Below are 8,839 nucleotides of genomic sequence, written 5' to 3'. Positions count from 1 at the left end.
AATATTTATTTGTCCTCTTTGTAACAATTTTCCTTTTAAGTTTATTTTATTCATTACGCAAAAAACCTTTTAACTTAATAACTGGTTTTTGCAATAAAGTCTATTAGTACAATCATATTATGTGATATTTTTGAAAAAAAGTTTAAAATTTTTAAAGTTTCTCTTATAACAGAGAGGGCGAAAACTAAATGTCCCCTCAGTTACACAAAATTGAGAGGTTGACAAATAAACTCTAGGAATGTAAACAAGTGCTAATGCATCCTGATTCAACTAGTTTAAACCAGCTCTTCCACTATTAAAGCACACTCTTTCTACAAAGCTGTGCCATTTTTATTTAATAGTGTGTTTAGTTTATAGTTATAAAAATTTTAAGTGAATAATCTATATGGGAAAACAGCCGCAGAAAGAATGAGAGAATATAGAACTAGAATGTTCCAAGAAAAAAACAGATATTTGTAAGAAGAAAGATAAAGAATATAAAACGAAAATTTATGATAACAGAAGTATTTTGAAAAAAATTAAAAAATAAAACTTTGACAGAGAAATAGATAAATTGAAAAAAATAAGACAAAGAAAAAATAAAAAGGCACTTATACAAGCAATAGAAATTCAGGAAGGATATTCTCTTTGTAATAATCCTTAGACATTGGGGAAAGCTATTAAAAAATCTAACAGTGCATTTACTGTATCTCCAAGAAAACTTTGTACCGTTCTACGCATACTCTGTAACCTCACAACAAAAGCGAAAGAAACAGCCTAGTAACAAATTTTCAGATGTAGCAAAAAAGGTTGCAAGAAACTTATACTCATCTGATAAACTTTCTTACCAGATTTATAGTAGAGCTGAGTGCATGATAGTCAGAAAAAATGGACGGAAAGTCCACAAAGCCAAATGTGCACCTTGATGAAAGCATATCAAGTTTCAAAGCAGATGCATACAAACATAAAAATTGGCAAAAAGTTTGCTGTACTACTACCTATCTACATTTCATACGTAGGTAAAACACCATATCATGTGCGTATGTGCTATTCACGAAAATGTGAATTTACTATTAAAATCACAGTTGTTTGCCTAATAATTACGTAGGATTACTAAAATATACCGACTTGCGACAATCGCTCAATTGACTTTTTATTTTATTTATCGTCGTTGAACAGCAGACTCAAATTTGAGTTCATGGTTACCAATGCTCAACTCTGTAGTCTTGTAATTTTGAATTCAATCCAAGAGACAAGGGAACTCCTGGATCACTACCCCAGGAGGTATTGATTCGTTTTGGGAACTTGGAGGACTTTGTGATCCGACATAAAAACACAGAGATTCTTTTGATGTTGCGATAGATAGTTTTTCAGGTGTAAAAAGTTTAAGGAAAAAATAGGGTAGTTATTTCTGCTGCCCAAATAACTGAAATCGAGAATGCACTTTGTTCTTTTTAACACTGTCTGGTAAAGTAAAAAATTTCAAATATAACAACAAAGATGTAGCACAGGTTCACTTGTTAGATATTATTGCAGTGCTGCCAACTCCAACTTTAAATAACCGCAGAGTCACTTTTAACAGTGATATTTCCCTTTAACTTTTTCCCTTTAACTCTGTTACATTTCATGTCCTCTGTGTAACGATGCATTATTTGGATTTAAAAAAATGTGTTTGCAATTTTAAAAGTCTTATAATAATTTATTTTACCATAAAATCTGATCATTTTTAAAAAAATTACAGATAATGTTTAGGATGGTCCAAATCGCAGAATTTAGCATAAATAACAGTGCATGTCAAAAATGTGAGATTTATTTGTCCCCTCTGTTACAAGTACTTTTAATTAACTTGCAATTTAATTATGAGGCTCTTTTATTATTTTATGCCAATTAATTAAATATCGTACCCTAACGTAGCAAATGCTAGTAGAATTTTTGTTTTCAAAAATATTAAATACATTTCTTTAGAATAAAATACTTATGTGATTTCCCTTCTGTTACACTTGGAATTCAACGATGACGAAATTCACTGATTTTATTTATTGATTTGTTTGTTATGATTATTATACATGGTGTGTAGCGTTTCTAAAAAGGGCTTACAGGTGCTTATTTTAGATTTCCTTTTTTTAAAATCCCTTAAAGGTGCTTTTTTCATTGGGTGTTCTTAAAAGGTGCTTAATTTTCCCTTTTCGAAAATGAGATTTTTTTCTCTGCTGTGTCAATTGTCATACTAAATGACAAAAAAATACATGTTTTTCGCAATTTTCTCTGAAATATTTATCAGAAACTAGTTATTTTTTGTGATTATATAAATTTTTAAAATGTTTTTGAATTTTGTAGCTTTTATGCTCATGAATTAAAAACTTTAAACGATAGAAAAATTTTTTTTTATTGCTGCACGAATCTTAATTATGATTTTTGATCTTTGATTAAAAATATTTTTAAGGGAATTTTTTACAGTGTTCTATTCATTCAACCACAATCTATTTCGGCACCCTATCGGTCCATAATGTATGAAAGCACCAATTCTTTTACATGTTTGATGAAATACTGGAGAATCCGCGTGTGCAACTCTGCTCCATTTTGCAAGATATTCTCAATTTCAGGCTTAAAAATCTCTTGATCATTTTACAATGGCTAATATAATCGAAAAAAGAGTTCTTTTTCGGAAACTAGTTATTTTAGCATGATCATGTAAAATTCTTAAAAATATTTTTTGCGTGTTTGAAGTACTTAAAGGTACTTATTTTTTGTTGAAAGATTTGGCTACGCACTCTGTTATACTTCGTTTAGAAATTTTCGTCTCAAATAACTATTTTAGCTATTTCATTCTTTTTGAATAATATTAAGAATTATTAATCAGTGTTGCCACTCCACAGGGAAAATACAGGGAATTTAAAAAATCAGCTAAAATAGCGGGGGAAATGCGGGGAATTTTGCAGTTTTCCATACAAACCGGGAATTTTATTTCCTTTCAAAAAATTCAGACCTCTCAAAACAAAGCAAACTTAGCAAAATAGGACAAAATTAGTAATACTTTGTTACTAACCACTGGCATTTTTGTAGGAGCAACTTTCTCAAAAATTTGAAATTGAAAACGATTAAAATAGTTGTTCATATTATTTATGTAAAGCATGTCTCAAAATCTTATTTACACTGTGCGATTCATTTCTAAAAGGCAGAAAAATGTTTCCGCACTTTTTAAGTTATTTTAAATGAAATGTAAGTATGGTATAAATAACTTTTTTATCTTATAAAATTTAGGGTTTAATCTTTTAAACCAGTAATACTAGTTGAGTTTTTTCTTAGTTTGGAATCGTAAAACTTATTAGATACTAAAGAACAAATATTATTGGGATTAAGAAAGTGAAATATTACATTCAATTAGTTTTAAATATCATCTACCATAAATCAAAATTAAAATTTAATGCGAAATTAACTTTATTTCAAAATGAATCTTTGATTACAAAATTCAGTTTCCCTGTAATACTGATCCAGTGTAAATTAAAATTGTTCAGATTTTCATTATTCAAAAATAAGCAGAATTTTAACTGACATGAAACTTATAAATAGATCATTGCAAATGAAACTTGTAAAAGAAAGAAAGACGTTCAAAATCCATATTAATGTACAAACACTCTATAATCCAGATATGCAAAAGTTTCGTGTACTACTCGAAAACTGTAAATCTCAATTTTTTTTAATGTTACTCAATCTTCTGGAGAAAAAAAATGCTGCGTCTTACAGAAAACAAATTATATGTATTAAAGTTTAGAAAAAATTTTAACCGTAAAGCGAGAAAAAAATATAATAGTTGTTCCCAAATATTAGGAGAATAAATGAATTGAAATTGTTAAATAGAGGGGAAAAAGTAAGAAGAATATACAAATACCTTACTTAATTCACATCTATATTTATTAAACATTTTCATGTTAGCTTACATAATATACTAAAAAAAAACGATAAAAAATACAAAAGTTTACATTTATAAAAAAAGAAGTGGCAAAATAAAAAAAAACGCAAGAAATAGAAAAAAATGTATATCAGAATCACCACTTATAGCTAAATAATAAAAATAGCGAGGAATAAAACAAGAACAACAAATATAGGTATAAAAACGATACTAACAGTATTTCTGACAGTTATGAATGAAGCAAAAGAGAAAAAGGAAAATAAATCGTTTTGAATTCAAAAGCAAAATTTTATTTCTCCACATTATCTGGGAAAAAGTGGAGATAGGAGAATAAAATCATCAGAAATGCTCTTAAAAAATAACGCGTCATAATAAAAACATGGATGGAAACAAAAAATTTCAAAGAAAGAATAGCAGAAAAAAAAAACAGTTCTAAAAATCTCAGTTTTTCATATTACCACAATTTTGGGAAAAACTTGCCATAAAAATTCTAGTAGAAACAGTTGGGGAAAAAACCGCTTCATTATATAAACAGACATAATAAAAAAAAATTATAGAAAAAGAAAAAAATGGAGAAAAAAAATTCTTAAAACAAAAGTTAAAAGCCGAAAATTTTTGAAAAAAGCGACGATACAAGAAGTATATCAAAAAACACCTAAAAATGCGTCTGAATGAAATCGCCATTAAAAAAATAATTTAAAATTTAATTCTGATAAAAAAAAATTGTTTTTAATTCTCAAAAGAACCTTTATCACTGTAAATCTCAGTTTTTCGTATTGCAATAAGTAAGAAAGATAAAAAAAAAAATAGTTTTATTCATCATTGAAATCTTATTTAGTAATCTTGTAACTTTTACGAATGAAAGAATGCGTGGGAGGCCGGGATTGCCTGGTTGGTAGAAGAGCATTGGGCGTTGGTCGAGACTTCCCGTGTAGTAAATGGTGACTGGTTCTCGTTAAATCTGTCGGGTCACAAAATCCCCCATGTTTCCATAACAAACCATATTTCTGCTGAAATAGATCTCTCTGGTTCAGGTCAAAATTACGATGTGTGTATGTATGAATGGGTTCATCCTTAAAACGGGCTGTGACGTGTGTCTGAAGTAACCTTCTGGCCATAGATGGAGCAACTGAAAAAGCATACGCTCTGCTTCAAAATTCGCTTGATTTCACCCAGCAGGCTTTCTGGTATAGACAAGTATTTGTGGATGTAACCACATATGCGTAACAACAATATGTGGATGTAAGTTTTGGTAGCATCTTTTCGGCGTAATACAAGAAGTCGAAATCACTGATTTTGGAGAGCATGACGCAATTTTAGAGAAAAAAGGATTTTCAGGTGGCGAATGGCAGGCATTTGTTTAATCGCCATTTCTTATATAATTAGTCTCCCTGTGGCCGGTGTCAACTGATAATTCATCTTTATGCTCAGATGGCTAACTTCGGTTAACAGAGGTATAGGGAAAAATTTAACTCGTATAACAGTTCTTAAATGAAATTTTTCTTCGAACAAATAAATAGTAGTGTCAACTTATTCAATATGTGTCTTAAATTTATTATTATTTGAAAAGGTTGATATTTTATTCATATCTTATTGATTACTTTGCATTTTATAGCACAGGATGTTGTCTTTCTGATGAAGAATAGTATTTTGTGATTCATCATAGCTCTGGTAAGAATTATACTCTTGCTCTTCTATACATTTTCGGGCCGTTCAGATATAACGAAAGCACCTAAAGTCGGAAAGGGATTTGCTCACTTTTTCGGGCAAAGTGGGAGGAAGGATATGAGCGATGTCTGATAACAAAAAGTGAAATAAATTCAAGTTCAAATTTACTTATATATCGTAATTTACTTTTGTTATGAATATTTGAAACGCATCATATGTCTAAACAACGTGTAAATTTGGTTAAAGTTGCGACAAGTAAACCATCCGACAGTTCCTTCTGTCTCAGCCCTTATTTATGAGCATTGTTAACATGCGACCCTAAAATCCCATTATTTTTAGTTGGGATCACGATATGCTACAACGGACTAGCACAGTGTTTCCCAAAGTGTGGTACGCGTACCCCTAGGGGTACGGAAACAGTTTGTCGGGGTTACGCATTCTTATGCAAAATAATTTGCAACAAACGAAAATTTCAAAAAATTTTATTTAAAAACAAAGCTAACCATAAAAAATTTACGATTACGTACTTTTCTATTGGCTATTTTTTGCAGAGTTAACAGCTAATAATTAGTGGTGTCAAGAGCCAGTTGTGATTTTTAACTTTTGTGCAATTTTTTATACTAAAAAGTATGCATTAATTTTTTTATAAGTGGTACAGAGCGTTACGAAAAATTTAGAAAGGGTACACAAAAATCATAAGTTTGGGAAACACTGAAGAAACGTTTAGAGGTCAAATTCTAATGTGTCGTTTCTAGGTCATAATTTAGTTTGAGTGCGAAATTCAAGATTGAAGTTTCTAAATAATAAACTGGCTGAAATTTGTTTTAGTCAAAACTAATTTTGTGGATGGGCAAACAAAACTTTACGTTTTTCTTGTGATTTTCTTGAAAGGAAATTGAAATCTAAACTTGTGGATCAGAAATCAGCTGAGGAGTGTTTTGACCACACCTTTTTTTGTTTTTGCAGTTTTGCAAAATTCAAACTTAACTAATATTTTTTATATCTAAAAAACCCTTTGAACTGATAATAATTTCGTATGAAATCTAATTGTTTCCCATGCATTTAACAAAATATATTGTTTTTATGATGAGATTAAGTTACGTCATAGAATTGATCTGCATTTTGTAATATTTCAACTTCATGCTACATGAAATTTCAGGTTTTTGCAAATATAACGAACGCTTCCAAGCTTATTTTTTCCTTACGAAATGAGAGGAAAGTAATAAGCAATGCTTATGAAAGATACTTAATTTCCCTTCATTTTTATAAACTAACATCTTCCTACAATGAGTATATGTTGTTACCTTGCTGCCGGGCTGACCGTTGGATGTTTTCGTCGTTTTCTACTCCATATGACACAAATGTGGGTTAGTTATATTAAAAAGTCCTTCACGAAGGCTAGTTTGTCCGGATATTGGAGCTGACATTGGCTACAGATTCAATATTCAAAGCCGGCTAGAAAATAAAATGAGCTGATGCTTAAAGGTGTTTTATTGGTCAAAAGTTATCAAAATTTTATTAATTGATTTTCCGTTGCGGCATCGTGATTTTCCTTGACAATTTTATTTTATAACAGTCGTTGAACAGCCAACCCAATTTTGGATTTACGACTTCAAATGTTCAACTACGTAGCCTCGTCATTTTGAACCCCAACCAGAAGACACGTGATCAAGTATTTGGAGAAAATTACCTTTATGGAGAACTTTTTTTGATAGAACAATCACGCATTTGCATTAAACTGAGAGGAAACCGAGAATTTACCTGAGAGGAAAACTGAGTCAGATAAACAGCGAAAACCTTCCGCGGTTTATCTGACGGCAAGGGGACTCTAACCCATGATCCGTCTGCCACTGAGGATATTTTTCGCCAGCACTAGGGTCGATGCAAGCCGGGTGCGGAATTCGAATCGACCAGTCATCGCAGGAATTCGAATCCGTTTCACCTTATTGGAAGGCAAGCACTCTATACCCTGAGCCATCAGGGCATTGAAACTATGTCTTCATATTGCCTTTAAATATAGTAATTGTGCAATTTCCTTTCAAATTTTTTTTACTAGTAACATATTAAAACACAATATGAATAATTGGGGTTGTGAGTAATAATTAAGTATAAAACTATACTTTGTAAGAGTAAAAAGTTGGTAATGTGTAAAAGCCAAGATAAGAAAAAAAAATACTTAATAGCTCAGATCTTAGTAATTCTGATCTTAGGGTCCCTACCACCCACTTATCAAAGCAAAAAATTTCAACTCCCTTTAAAAAAAAGTATTCAAGTTCTTTTTTTCAAATTGTTTACTAGTTTCGATACAAAGTTTTTCATACAGTAAAGCGTTATTAACTAATTATCACACATAAACGTTACTAATTAATTTCGTGGATGATTGTTCCTAACTATACGGCTATAAATTTTTAACAAAAAGAGCACAAGAGGCTGTTCTTCAAAAAAAATTTGTTCGAATTCAGAAATTGATCTTAGTCCATTTTGGAAAAAGAAAAAAAAGACCGTATTCCAAAATATTTAAAACAATTGAAGTATCTAGAACGTTTTAGTTTTTATATATTCCTTTTAAGCCATATTGAGAAAATAAACAAATTTGAATTTGAACTTTAATGTAAATAAAAATTGCAATTTCTAATTCTTTTCAAAATAACGTGGTTCTTGCACGATTAAAATTAGTGATTTTTCAACTAACTTTTACAAGATAGAAAATTGTATAATACACATTGATCCATCCACTCCAACAGGAAATAGAAGGCAATTTAATTTTTTTGGGGTCACTGTATTTGCTATTTGGTACATTTTGTGCAAAAACTGCAAAACTAACACTTTAAAACATTTTTTATTCACTAAAAGTGATATATTCTACAAGCTAAACGTATTATTTTTTCACATCTATTCAAGATGATATATTAAAAAAATAACATTTTAAATAAAATACTTTATAATATTAAAACTTTTCTTGTACCCACCTGCGCGTTATGAGAGAAAAAAACACGCTGACCTGGAAGTTTTAAGATTCTTACTGAAAAACCTGGAAAAACCAGGGAAATTTGAAACCTGATTTGAGTGGCCACCCTGTTTTTACCACATTATCAAAAAGTTCAAGTTCTTTTTCTCCTTATTTCAAAATAATTTAACAAAAAAAACTTATTTTTTTAAAAATATATTTCGATAAATTTTATTCTTTGCACTATATGCCATAAACTGAATTGGTATTTTTAAAACATACAAATTTTTCTTTTTGAAAACACAGTTCTATCCTATTTTTTTAATCATGTATGT

This window comes from Parasteatoda tepidariorum, chromosome 6 (assembly GCF_982258835.1).
Source record: "Parasteatoda tepidariorum strain Cologne lab strain chromosome 6, Ptep-v5.0, whole genome shotgun sequence".
Taxonomy (NCBI): Eukaryota; Metazoa; Arthropoda; class Arachnida; order Araneae; family Theridiidae; genus Parasteatoda; species Parasteatoda tepidariorum.
This window is presented reverse-complemented; position numbering follows the sequence as displayed.